The sequence below is a fragment of the Halichoeres trimaculatus genome, unplaced genomic scaffold (assembly GCF_033239565.1).
Source record: "Halichoeres trimaculatus isolate MK-OKI-2021-1 unplaced genomic scaffold, fHalTri1.1 fHalTri1_scaffold_1, whole genome shotgun sequence".
Classification (NCBI taxonomy): Eukaryota; Metazoa; Chordata; class Actinopteri; order Labriformes; family Labridae; genus Halichoeres; species Halichoeres trimaculatus.
In genome coordinates this window covers 41,015,944-41,029,556 of record NW_027437179.1, presented here as the reverse complement: position 1 = coordinate 41,029,556, position 13,613 = coordinate 41,015,944, and positions in this window count along the sequence as shown.

Below are 13,613 nucleotides of genomic sequence, written 5' to 3'. Positions count from 1 at the left end.
AGCCACTCATGCCAATCCTAAATGACTTGTGGCAATCGTTCAGGGACTTGTGTCAATCTCTCAGTAGCTTGTGTCAATTGCCCAGTGACTCATGGCAATCACTCAGCAGTTAGTAGCAATCCTTTAGCCAGTTTTGGCAATTGCTTAGGGCCTCAAACCTATCCATTAGCCACTAATGGCAACCCCTTCGCATTTTATGCCAATTTCTCAAAAACTTGTGCCAATTGCTTAGAGACACATGTGACCTGTGTCATTGGCTTAGCAACTCATGGCAATAACTCAGCAGCTTATGGCAACCACTAAGTGACTTGTGGCAATCCATTAAGTCTGTTTTGGCAATCACAGAGCGACTCAAACCTATTCATTGGTGACTCAAGAAAACCTCTCGGCAATTTGCAGCAACTCAGCAGTTAGTGGCAGTACCTTGGTCAGTTTTGGCAATGGCCTTTTCATTAGCCACTAATGCAACCCCTTTGCATTTCATGCCAATTTCTCAGAAACTTGTGCCAATCTCATTGTGACTCGTTCCAATTACTCAGCGACTTGTGCAAATCCAATCCTTTAGTGACTTGTGTCTATTGCCCAGCGATTCATGGCAATCACTCAGCAGCCAGTGGCAATCCCTTTGTCAGTTTTTCGCAATCACCTAGCAACTCAAACATTTTCATCAGCAGCTTATGGCAGCCCCTTGGCATCTCATGCCAGTTCCTCAGCAACTTGTGCCAATTCTTTAGAGACTCATACCAATCCCCCTATGACTCGTGTCATTGGTTTAGCAACTCAAGGCAGTCACTCAGCAGCTAATGGCAACTCATGGAAATCCCTTAGTCAGTTTGAGCAATTGCCTAGCAACTGGCACCTGTTCTTTAGTTACTCATAACAATCCTTCAGTAACTTGTGCCGATTCCTCAGTGACTTGTGCCAATCACTTTGTGACTCGTACCAATTACTCAGCGACCCATGCCAGTCCTAAATGACTTGTGACAATTGCTTAATGACCTTTGCCAATCCTTTAGTGATTTGTGTCCATTACCAAGTGACTTGTGGCAATCCCTTGGTCAGTTTTAGCAATTTCCTATCAATTTCAACCTATTCATCAGCGACTGATGGCAACCCTTCGGTATCTAGTGCCAATTCCTCAGTGACATGTGCCAATCCCATCGAGACTCATGCTGGTCCCCTTGTGACTCATGTCACTAAGTGACTTGTGGCAATCCCTTAGCCAGTTTGAGCAATCACCTAGCAACTGGCACCTGTTCTTTAGTGACTCATTACAATCCTTCAGTAACTTGTGCCGATTCCTCAGTGACTTGTGCCAATCACTAAGTGACTCGTACCAATGACTCAGCAACTCATGCCAATCCTAAATGTCTCGTGAGAATAGCTCAGTGACTTTTGCCAATCCTTTAGTGACTTGTGTAAATTACTCAGCGACCCGTGGCAACCACTCTGCAGCTGGTGGTAATCTCTTAGTCAGTTTTGGCAATCCCCTTGCGACTCAGACCTATTCATTAGCGACTCATTCCAATTCCTTAGGGACTTGTGCCAGTCCCCTAGACACTCATGCCAATCCCCTTGTGACACGCGCCATCGGCTCAGGAACTTGGGGCAATCATTCAGCAGCTAATGGGAACCTCTTAGGGACTCATGGCAATCCCTTGGCAGTGTGTGCCAATTCCTCAGCCACTTGTACCACTCCCTCAGTGACTTGTACCAATCACCTAGTGACTCATGCCAATCCTAAAAGACTTGTGACAATAGCTCAGTGACTTGTGCCAATTGCTTAGTGACTTTTGCCATCCTTTAGTGACTTGTGTCAATTCCCCAGCGACTTGTGGTAATCCCTTGGTCAGTTTTGGCAATTACCTTGCAACTCCAACCAATTCATCAGTGACTCATGGCAATCCCTCAGCAACTTGTGCCAATTCCTCAGTGACCTGGGCAAGTACCATAGTGACTGGTTTCAATTACTCAGCAACTCGTGTCGAGCTCAGAGACTTGTGCCAATTGTCTAGTGACTTTTGCCTATACTTCAGTGACTCATGGCAATCAATCAACAACCTGTGCAAATCCCTCAGGGACTCATGCCAGTTACTCGGCGACTCATGGCAATCCCTTAGTGTTATGGAGTTATAGAACTGTTGTCATGGAAACGAGGTTTGTCATAGACACCAGTTTGATAATATTGGGAGTTGTGTGAAAGCTTCTCTAAAGACTGATGCAATAGAAGGTGAAACCAAGGGTGAAGGGTCTCCTTTGAGAAATAAATCTCTTGTTTTAGTCTGTCTGACCTTTGAGCCTTGATCCATGGAAGTTTTGAGATGTTTTTCGTCCTATAAAAAGATATCTGAAAGAGAGAAACTTCAGGATTTTTTGTTATAAAATATAAAAATTCTGAATAAGCTCGGTAACATCATTCTGTTTGCTGCTGTGGTGTGGTTTCTTGTTATCAGACGTTAGATATCTCCAAATTTCTCATCCAAAGCAGCTTATTGTGGAGTCTGCGCATCAAATAATTACATAGAGAGTCAAAACGATTGGTTCTCTGTGTTGTGTTTATCACTAAACAAAGGCAGCTGCTCACAGCTGGATATGACTGAAGCAAAATTAGAGGATAACATGAAACATTTTTAATATGTGAGAGGAAATAAATTCTTCTGCTGGAGACGTAAAGTGATCTTGATGTTGCGTGAGCTCGCTCCGTGAACAGCCAGATATTAAGCAATAATCCACAGACTCTTCCAGAAACATGAGGAATGAGAGGAATCCGAACAAAAACCACGGAGGACGAACTGGACGGAGGGTGGTGTAGACTGGATGAGAGCCGCTGGTTTCAGACACTCCTGACATCTGAACTCCCAGGTAACTTCTCCTGCTCTCATGTTGGCTCAGTGGTTTCTCAGCTTTTTCCTTTGGGACATAGAGTCTCTTCTTCCTCTGGAAACTCCATTTGTAATTTTGTTTGTAATTTTGATTGTTTGTTTTTGACTGATATCCATAAGAAATCATTCTATCAGCGTCTGACTGATGAAATCAAAGCTCACCTGTCCCTCAGGTGTCTCTTGTTACCAGATTATCAGTGGTCAGTTTTCTGCAGGAACTTGTTCTCCATTAGGGGCCGATATGTGAAAAAATACGTCAGGATATTTTTATGGCAGGATCATGATCTGGATTTCAGATTTTTTTTTTTTTCATATTCAGATTCTTTTGACCTGAGAACAACAATCATGAACTTACTTTCACAACATTTCTGTGTCCATTAGGAAAACTGTTCTTTTAACTTCCATTGTGTCGTGGCTTTTGCAAGTTGGCTGACACCTATCAGCCACCGTAGATATTTGTTTTTATGAAGACCCAGCTCCATGGGTACAAGGCCTAAGAGTTGCCACCAGACTACCATTGAGGCTACAGCTGCTGACATCACTTTGATGCTATGAGGAGGATCCGTTTTAATTAGACCATCTCGCCCCCTTCTGGTCCGGAGTCTCAAGCACACTGTCGTAAATTACTTTTAACAACAGGTGTGTTTGTTTTGGAAGAAATTTTCTTTGTTCAAATCAACTTTTCACCAGATACAACACAACCAGGCAAGGTATTTATCAGTACAGTTATTAATTGTGTCTATTGTTACCAGATAATCAGTGGTCAGTTTTCTGCAGGAACTTGTTTTCCATTAGGGGGCAGCATTGGGACGATATGTGGGACAATTTTTTTCTTATTCAGATTATTTTACCCTGAAAACAATATTTAAGACCCGAACATTTTAGATATTTTTTTCTTTCTTATTGTGTTTTATTTTTTTTTATTTTTTTTATTTTTTCCCTTTTTTTTCTTTTTTCTGTTTTTGTTTTTTTTTCTTTTCCTTTTTTTCTTTTTTTCTTTTTTTGTTTTTTTGTTTCCTTTTTTTTGTTTTTTTTTTGTTTTTTGTTTTTTTATGTTTTGTCTTTTACTCAATACCATTGAAAATAAGGATGAAAAAAAACGAAAATTAAATATTGGGACATATCAATATCAATACTGAATCTAAACTGCTGATTTCATTTTAGCTGTGAAGAATAAAATAGAATACAATAAAAATGTATTTAATTAAAACACTGATGTTTACAAATCAGCATCGTCACCAGCACAGCGTCCAGACAGACACAATGTATTATTTTACTCAAGTTGTGCCAAATTGTAGCTGTAATGGAAACACTAGCACGGCACATGAGTTTTTCATGCAAAAAATATAAAGAATATAGAAATATCACTTTGATTTTGCAAAAAGGAGAAATGAAAACAGAGTTTATGAAGAGCTTGGAGAGATATAGTCTGATCTCTTCTTGACTCTCCCTCCTGACATATTTTACAATCTCTGAGAAAAAACTACACAAGAAAGTCAGCTGTCAATCACTGTTGAACATGACGTAAAGCCTCATTTTTATCCTTTAATAACTAATAAAAATGAAGTTTTTTCAGGAGAAAGACTTGAACACGAGGCAGCCAAATGTCTTCGAATCAACACACCACCACAAAAGCTCAGAGCTCCAAAAATCGACTGCCCCCTGTATTCTGGATTTTACGGTAAAATGTTAATATGCTTGAAATTGAGAACATGATTCATTTCTGCGCTGTGACCAATGTGATGTGATCCTTCCTGGTTTAAATCAGTCCCCGCGTCCTCTGCCCACACACTTCCTCCAATCCGACCCCTCCTGTGGAGCGAGGACGTTAGGTCCTGAAACGCTCTGTTTGACTCACGCTGTTCATTTATGTCGTGGTAGGAGTAAAACAAATTTCTGTGTTGTTACCACAGAGATGAACTCCAAGATGAAATTAATAAAACCACACATGTAGGAATCAAAGCGTTTCCAGGCCTGGAAACCAGGCTTTTTTTTTTATTTGATTGTGCAATCACGGCAACTAACAAAACACTAAACACTGAACAGATCATTTAAAAACCAGACTGAAATAAGGAAAGATGATCAGAGAGGAAATAATCTCCTTTTGAAGGAGTATGTCTGATTTCCTGATTGATGGATCGCTCGGTATATGAAGGAGGTCTAGGGACACAGCAGGAAGAGAAAAACATTGAGAGTTAGAGGATTAAGTTTTAGGCAGAAGTTAAAAAGAAAGTATTCCTAAATGAACCACAACTCATTCAGGAATTTATAGCGATACACTTTATGAGAAATAAAACGATCAATTGGAGGAATTTAACTCTGACATGCTCACTTCGTGTCTGATTTTATGAGACTGGAGTTGTTGAGTTATGCCTTGATTTAAGAGAACCAAATGAAAAGTGTGCTCCATCAAAACACCAAATTATAAACGCCTGAGCATGTGGAAACTTTTATTTCATAAAGAGGAAGGAATCTACTTTTTTTTTCTTTGTAGTAAAATTTAACCACATAACTTATTTGTTTGCTTGGCCCCATTATTTTTCTGTCATTTTTCTTTTTATCCTGATGCTGAAACAAAGTCAAGGGCCTGTATTTACAAAGCGTCCTACAGCTAAAAGTAGCTCTGAGTGACGTCATTTTAAAAAAATCTTTGGATTTCCAAAGCTACAACCCAAATGCAAGAACAAAAACACGAATGCAAAAAGCTTCAACAAGGATGCAAAAAAGCTTCAACACAAATGCAACAGAGAAAAACATGAATGCAAAACGCTACATCACAAAAGCAAAAGCTACAACCCAAATGCGAGTGCCAACATATGAATGCAAAAACCTACAACACATATGCTAACAGCTTCAACACAAAAGCAAGAGGGAAAACACTAATGCAAAAAGCTACACCACATAGTCAAAAAGTTACAACAGTTATGTAAGTGCAAAGACATGAATGCAAAAACCTACAACACACATGCATAAAGCTACAACACTTATGCAAAAGCAAAAAGAAAGATGCAAAAAACTACAACACAAATGCAAAAGCTATAACATGAATGCAAGAGCAAAAACATGAATGCAAAAAGCTTCAACAAGAATGCAAAAGGCTACAACACAATTACATGAGAAAAACACATATGCAAACAATTTAACACAAAAGCAAAAGCTACAACACTAATGCAAGTACAAAAACATGGATGCAAAAAGCTACACCAAAAATAAAAAAGCTACAACATTGATGCAAGTGCAAAAACGTGAATGCAAGAAGCTTTTACACAAATGCAAAAGCTACAACATGAATGCAAGTGTAAAAACATGAGTGCAAAAAGCTACAACACTTATGCAAAAAGCTACAACACAAATGAAAAAAGCTCCAACAGTAATGCATAAATCTACAACACATATTCAAAAGCAAAAACATGGGTGCAAAAAACTTCAATACAAATGCAAAAGCTATAAAGTGAAAGCAAAAGCAAAAACATGAATGCAAAAAGCTTGAACAAGAATGCAAAAGCTACAACACAAAAACAAGAGAAACACACATATGCAAAAAATTTAACACAAAAGCAAAAGCTACAACACCAATGCAAGCTCAAAAACATGAATGCAAAAAGCTACACCAGGAATGCAAAAGCTGCAACACTAATGCAAGTGCAAAAACGTGAATGCAAAAAGCTTCTACACAAATGCAAAAAGCTACAACATTGATGCAAGTGCAAAAACATGAATGCAAAAAATGTTTTGCATTGAATGCAAAAAGCTTCTACACAAATGCAAAAAGCTACAACATGAATGCAAGTGCAAAAACATGAATGCAATAAACTACAACACAAATGCAAAAAGCTATAACACTGATGCAAAAAGCTACAACACTAATGCAAAAAGCTACAACACTAATGCAAGAGCAAAAACATGAATGCAAAAAGCTTTTACACAAATGCAAAAAGCTACAACATGGATGCAAGTGCAAAAACATGAATGCAAAAAGCTTCCACACAAATGCAAAAAGCAACAACATGAATGCAAGTGCAAAAACATGAATGCAAAAAACTACAACACCAATGCAAAAAGCTACAACACAAATGCAAAAAGCTACAATTCTAATGCATAAAGCTAGAACATGAATGCAAGTGCAAAAACATGAACGCAATAAGCTACATTGCAAATGCAAAAGCTACAACACCAATGCAAGAGTGAAAAACATAATTGCAAATGCGACAACACAATGGATTCATGACCACAACAGAAGTGTTAAGAGGTTTGTTACCTAAACGGACACAGAAAAGTTGTAAAAGTAAGTTAATGATTTACTTTATCTATGATACGTAAAGCATCATGTAGATGTGACCTTTATGATAAGTTATTTATTGTGTCTTTTGCGCACAAAAGGCACAATACACATTTTAACAACATATGTTTCTGTTTTGAGTCAACTTAAAATTACTTTGACCAAAATCCTTTGTGTGGATCATAGGTCAAATGTTTTGCATTCTGGCACACTATCAAAAACAGAATGAAATAAAGCAGACATCCTGGCTCTCGTAGTAAAATTTTACACTTTTTATTTTTAAGCAAATGCAAGTAAAAACAGATGTTTCAGCCCAAGGCTTTCGTCAGCATTTCCATCAAAGCAATCTGTCACCTGTCACTTCACGTCATACTCACTGGAGAAATGACTTTGACGCGGAGAATCGCCCTTTACTTGTTTCTTCCCTTATTCCCTTCTTTTTTCGTCTCCCTTTTCTCTGAGGAATTTTTATGTTTTCCCGCCAAAATCTGCATCCTGGTAGCTGAGGCTTTTGCCTTGACATGTGACAGGTTGGTGACCTTCTGACCCCGTCATATGTTACAGTTTTTCTCAATTGTTTACACACATTTTCTGAAAGGATGCCTCATATTCTCAGGACTCTACACGCAAATCAAAAAAATCACTCACACATTTCTCAAAACCCCTCAATTCTCCTGCAAAATGAAACTTTACATCCAAAACAGTGTTTATTCTTCTCAAAATGTTGTTTTGTCTCCAAATGACACACACAAACCACTATATGAACAAACATTTATGTGAACCAGTTGAACACTGATGTGCTCAGTGTAAAACACTGTGATTACAAAATATTCATCATGACTCGGGCCTTTTTGTGTTCAGTGTGACACTTCTTGCAAAATATTTTAGAATTGTTTTTTTTTGTTTGTTTGTTTTTGTTTTGTTTTTGACTCAGAACACAAAATGGCCGATGTTGTTCCTTCCCCTTCTATGTCTTTTTGTGAGGCTGAATCCAACCTCATCAATAAAGACAAACTGGTGCTCCACTGCAGCCACCTCTAGCTCAAGGACTCTCTGAAACACACTGGATAATATCAGAAATAGGCATGGAGTGGTCACTATTGTGAAATACATTCATTATGATTCCAAAACTAAAACATGTATAATATTTACAGTTTTCAGGGTAAGCATCAGTTACAGGATTGTAGAGGACTTGCACATAGTTATATCACAGTTCTTTGACTCTGTCTGAATTGTGTTCAAATGGAACTCTGTAGACTTGTTTCATCTTCAGAGAAGTTCTTCACAAGACACGATCCAGAGTGGATAAACTTATTCTATCAACATTTGGAAAAATGTCATTGTTTTCCAGTACTTTTCTTTGGATTTGTCGTAATACAGTTTTTCTCAATTGTTTACACACAATTTTTGGTTCCTGAGACACAATGACCACAACATATAACCAATGCACCAACTCCATGAACCAAGTCTGCTAAACTATAAGCACAATTCCTGCTTTACACTCAGACTGCAGATCTACAACACACTTTTTTCAAAACACTACACACAATTCTCTGAGTTTTGGCACAATTTTCATGAAGTAAACTTCTTGTTTTCACAAAGAACACAATGCCACTCAAAACAGTAAAATGAATATTCCTATTATGCACACTGACTCATCACATGGATAAACACCTGTCACACAATTTTACAACTAGCAATCGGAGCTTTAGCATAAAAGGGCAACCGGTGAGTTTCTCTGTTTTGGAACAATGGACTCCAACATTGAAATCAGAGGGAGAGCCAGAGGTGTGAGAATGAGAGGAGGAGGACGCGGAGGACGAGGAAGGATGAGGGCCATAATCTCTGATGAGATCAGGGCCACTTTGGTTGACCAAAAAGTTTACTTCTTGAAAATTGTGCCAAAACTCAGAGAATCGTGTGTAGTGTTTTGAAAAAAGTGTGTTGTAGATCTGCAGTCTGAGTGTAAAGCAGGAATTGTGCTTATAGTTTAGCAGACTTGGTTCATGGAGTTGGTGCATTGGTTATATGTTGTGGTCATTGTGTCTCAGGCACCAAAAATTGTGTGCAAACAATCGAGAAAAACTGTAATGATACACGCCATACCTCAGGGTGAGTAAGTCGACCAATGATGGAGCCATGCCGGCTCAACAAGGTCCGCATCAGGTGTTAGGGAACCAGTGTACTCTGATGACAAGTGGACTTCCGGAACAAGTAGAGATGGGTACCAAGCCCCAAAAGCATGACATTTATCAGCCAATGCTTGTTTGGCATCAGGTGCAACACCTCCCTGGTGAGGTGTTCAAGGCACGTCCCACCGGGAGGAGACCCTGGGGCAGACCCAGGGAGACTACATCTCTTGGCTGACCTGGGAAAGTCTCGGGATCCCCCCAGAAGAGTTGGACGAAGTAGCTAGGGAGAGGGAAGTCTGGGCTTCCCTGCTTAGGCTGCTGCCCCCGCGACCTGACCCCAGATAAGCAGCAGAAGATCGATGGATGGAAAAAGTGTTTCTAATGTTATGTAGTCCTGCTTTAAATAAGACACCTGGTCACACTGGCTTATCTTCTTTATCCTAAACCAGGTGAATGTAAAACAATGAACACGTGAATTTCCAAGTTTTTAAATATGAATTTATTCATCTAAATGTTTCCAATAATGAAAAAAAGTTTAAGTTTACATGAATACTTAAGCCACGTTTTCACCAAGTGGTTCAGTTTGGCACGCATTTTACAACATTTCCACTGACTGATCCCAGGACAAACCTCGAAATAACCAATCCAATCTTGGAAGGTGGAGCTACAACACTGCAGTCCATTGATTGGCCGAAAGAATGGTCACTTCCTGTGTGACAGAGGCGGCTGTATTTCTCCTGGCGGCACACAGTCTTCACTGAATCAAAGCTTGATTGTTCTTTGTAACAAAGAGCTACATGACAATCACAGAGAGGACAAAATGCTGCATGTCTTCATCGCTGCTCTATGTTTACTGTGTCGGGTTTTTCTTCTTCGTTGGATTTAAACTACGGCGTCACACTATTATGTTACTAGCCACGTATACATGGACCCAAATATACCGCTTGCATTTGGTTTATTTGCTCAGACAGAAAGAATTTAACCTTTGTTTTCACCTCATTCTGAAAGAAAAGTGCCAATCTGAATGGACATTTAATCGGTTTTCGAAGGGGTGGAATATTCCTTTCCCCAAACCGATTGAGGTCACATGTATCCACTCAAACGGAAAGTTGTCAGGGTATGTTCTTCCAGCACATGCTCAATTTATTTACGTTTGTTTACGTTTGTTTGCACATGCCCCACTGACTATTCTGTTTGATTAAAGCGGCGCATGTAGACCAGGGATTGGAATATTCCTTTCCATATATACTATTGTTTTCAGAAAAGTTGTTCAGAAAGACGAAAAACTCCTCATGTATCTGTTGACTACTGATGCAGCTATCAGCATCCAGTTTACATGCTGCTACCACATGGGGGCACTGTTGGCGGTGGAAACGCAAACCAGATCAGGCTTAACTGAGCCAACCCGTACCAAACCGAACTGATCTGAACCGTACTGCTCAGTGGAAACGGGGCTTTTGTTTGAAAAAGTCAGAAACAGGAGTGAAGTCTTCAAATTATTAACTGCAGTCCACACAGCTGTTAGACTGAAGGTGTAAACGTGCATCTAAGAGAAAGTTGAAAAACTTGGAGGCGGCACATCTGGAGGCAAATGCTTTGATTAATCCTTGATCCGTCTGATTCTGGTAAATTTTAAACTTTCATGTGGATGTAATGGACTTCAGGAACTCTGTTTCTGTCTTGGCAGGGAAACTCTTGAAAGAGAGATTTTATTTCCCCTGGTTCAATTTTCAGAAAGAAAAATGTAAGTATGTTTTTTATAGAATTATAAATATTCAAGTCTAACATCACAAAACATGTGAGTTAAGTTGAGGCAGCCTCAGTCCTCTTTTGATCTCTCTCATCAAACTAAAATTAAAATTACCCAAGACTTAAATGATGTCTTCTTTTGTCATGATTTAACAACTTTATTGTCATCATATTTCGATTCTTAAAAAACTCTCCACTTGAAAGCCTTTCTGTCTCTTTGAAGTGGCTTTAAAGAGAATTTTTCTCAGGGGTGATCTAAATTTCAGTCAAACCATCTCGAATTCAAAGTCAAATCTTCATTACATCACTTTAAGCTCACAGATCAACTTCTCAAACTCAGGGTGAAACCTTAGTGTGACCTCGAAGGTCACTCCTTGAACTTTCTGTGCTCTTGAATCGAACCGTGGCGCAGACCAGCAGCTCTATTTGTTCTCCAGAATCTTCCAGCCGTCCTCCCTGAGCCCTGTCTGTCCTCCAGCTGCCACCGATAATCCGTCTTCCTCCGTCTCGCTTCCCTCCAACCCAGATGCTCGTATAAACCCACTTCAGGAAGGAGCAGAGGAATGCTGCAAACCTGACGCCTGTACGGACGAACGGCCGGGGCGACTCTGCCGCCATCGTCGTCTAAATGTGGCAAAATGAAGACAATCAGAGGGAAGTAGGTCACAGCAGGAATGATAAATAAAAAAAGTGAGGGGAAGCGTTGGCGCTGAAGGACTATAAAACTCTGTCAGATCAGGGCTTAATATTGACTCCTGAGAGGGATGCTCTGTGAAAAACAACACATCGGACAGTGAGAAGATTTGTGTTCTCACAGTCTCTCCTATGTGTGGTTGTTTCCTGGGAATGTAGCTCATGTGTGTTTTATTAGCTTACTGCAATCAGTGGTAGATTTGGAAAAAAAAAAAAAAACACTGACATAAACAAACACCTTGAGCTGTCCTAAACTTGATAACGTCACCGTCATGGAGTTTCACTAAAAGTCAGGTCGTTTACAGACGAACAACGCCTCAGTGTGTTTCGACGATGAGGTCTTTAGACGTCCACATTGAGGCAGAAATGTGGTTCACGGACGTTTATATGAGCCTGATTTATAAGCAGGGGAGCACACAAAGCACACAAAGCAAAGCCTGCTGGGAGTTATTGTTTTGAAACTGAATTGAATAATTTCCCCATCTGATGAACTGCTGTTACCTCTTATTTCTCTCTAATTCGACAACGACACACAGACCGACACTTAAACTTTCCCGATGAGTCACATATTAGCAGCGCAGGCAGGGAGCGGGATCAGCGTCGATACGCTGACTTTACAACAAACATGCACGGCGATAACAGGAATTTCCGGTCAAATGAAAGCGGTTTTCTTCTTTGATTTTCACTGTAAAACCAGGTTCGAGGAGCAGACTTTGTGGGGAAACATCGCATCATTTCTCCGATTATCTACTGGTTTTCAAAGGGTCAATTCAAGAAGAACCACACAACTTCACTACGTAGATTTTCCACCCTTGTTCAACTGTGTCACTCTTTTATGTTGTATTATTTATTTTAATTGTGATTTTAATGCTGTGTTTTTATTATGTATTTTGTAAAGTGTTCTTGGGTGCTTAGAAAGGCGCTTCTAAATAGAATGTATTATTATTATTAGTCAGACAATCAGAAGGTTTGTTAGTCAGTAAAAAAGAGCCTGTTAGTCAGTTAACAGAAGGTCCATAGTCAGAAAATCAAGAGGTCTGTTTGTCAGAAAGCCCGTAAGTCAGAAAACGCACATAGCATGCAAGTCAGAAATTAGAAGGCCCGTTAGTCAGCCAATCAGAGGGTTTGTTAGTCAGTAAAAAAAGAGGCTATTAGTTAGATAATCAGAAGGTCTGTGAGTCAGAAAAGCAAAGATCATATTAGCCAGAAAGGGAGAAGGTCCATTAGTCAGCCAATCAGAAAGCCTGTTAGTAAGAAAAAGCACATAGCTTGTTAGCAAGGAAATGAGAAGGCCTGTTGTTCAGATAAGACAAGATTATATTAGCCAGAAATCAAGAAACTGTATTAGTCAGAAAATTAGAAGGCTTGTTAGTCAGTAAAAAAAAGCCTATTAGTCAACAAATCAGATGGTCTGTTAGTCAGAATAGTAAATAGCATGTGAATCAGAAAACAGAAGGCCCATTAGAAAGACAATACAAAGGACTTTTGGTCAGAAAATAAGATGGCCTGTGATTCAGAAAATCAGAAGGCCTGTTTGTCCAAAAGCCCATTAGTCAGAAAAAGCACATAGCATGCTAGTTAGAAATTAGAAGGCCCGTTAGTCAGACAATCAGAAGGTTTGTTAGTCAGTAAAAAAAGAGGCTTTTTAGTCAGAAAATCAGAAGGTCTGTGAGTCAGAAAAGCAAAGATCATGTTAGCCAGAAATTAAGAAGGCCCATAAGTCAGACAATGATAAAGAGTGTTAATCAGTAAAAAAAAAAAGTGTTGTCAGAAACTGTTAGTCAGAAAACAGAGGTTCTATAAACAGAATAGTATCAAGCATGTTAGTCAAAAAACGAAAGGCCTGTTAATCAGAAAAGCAAATAGCAAGTTAGACAA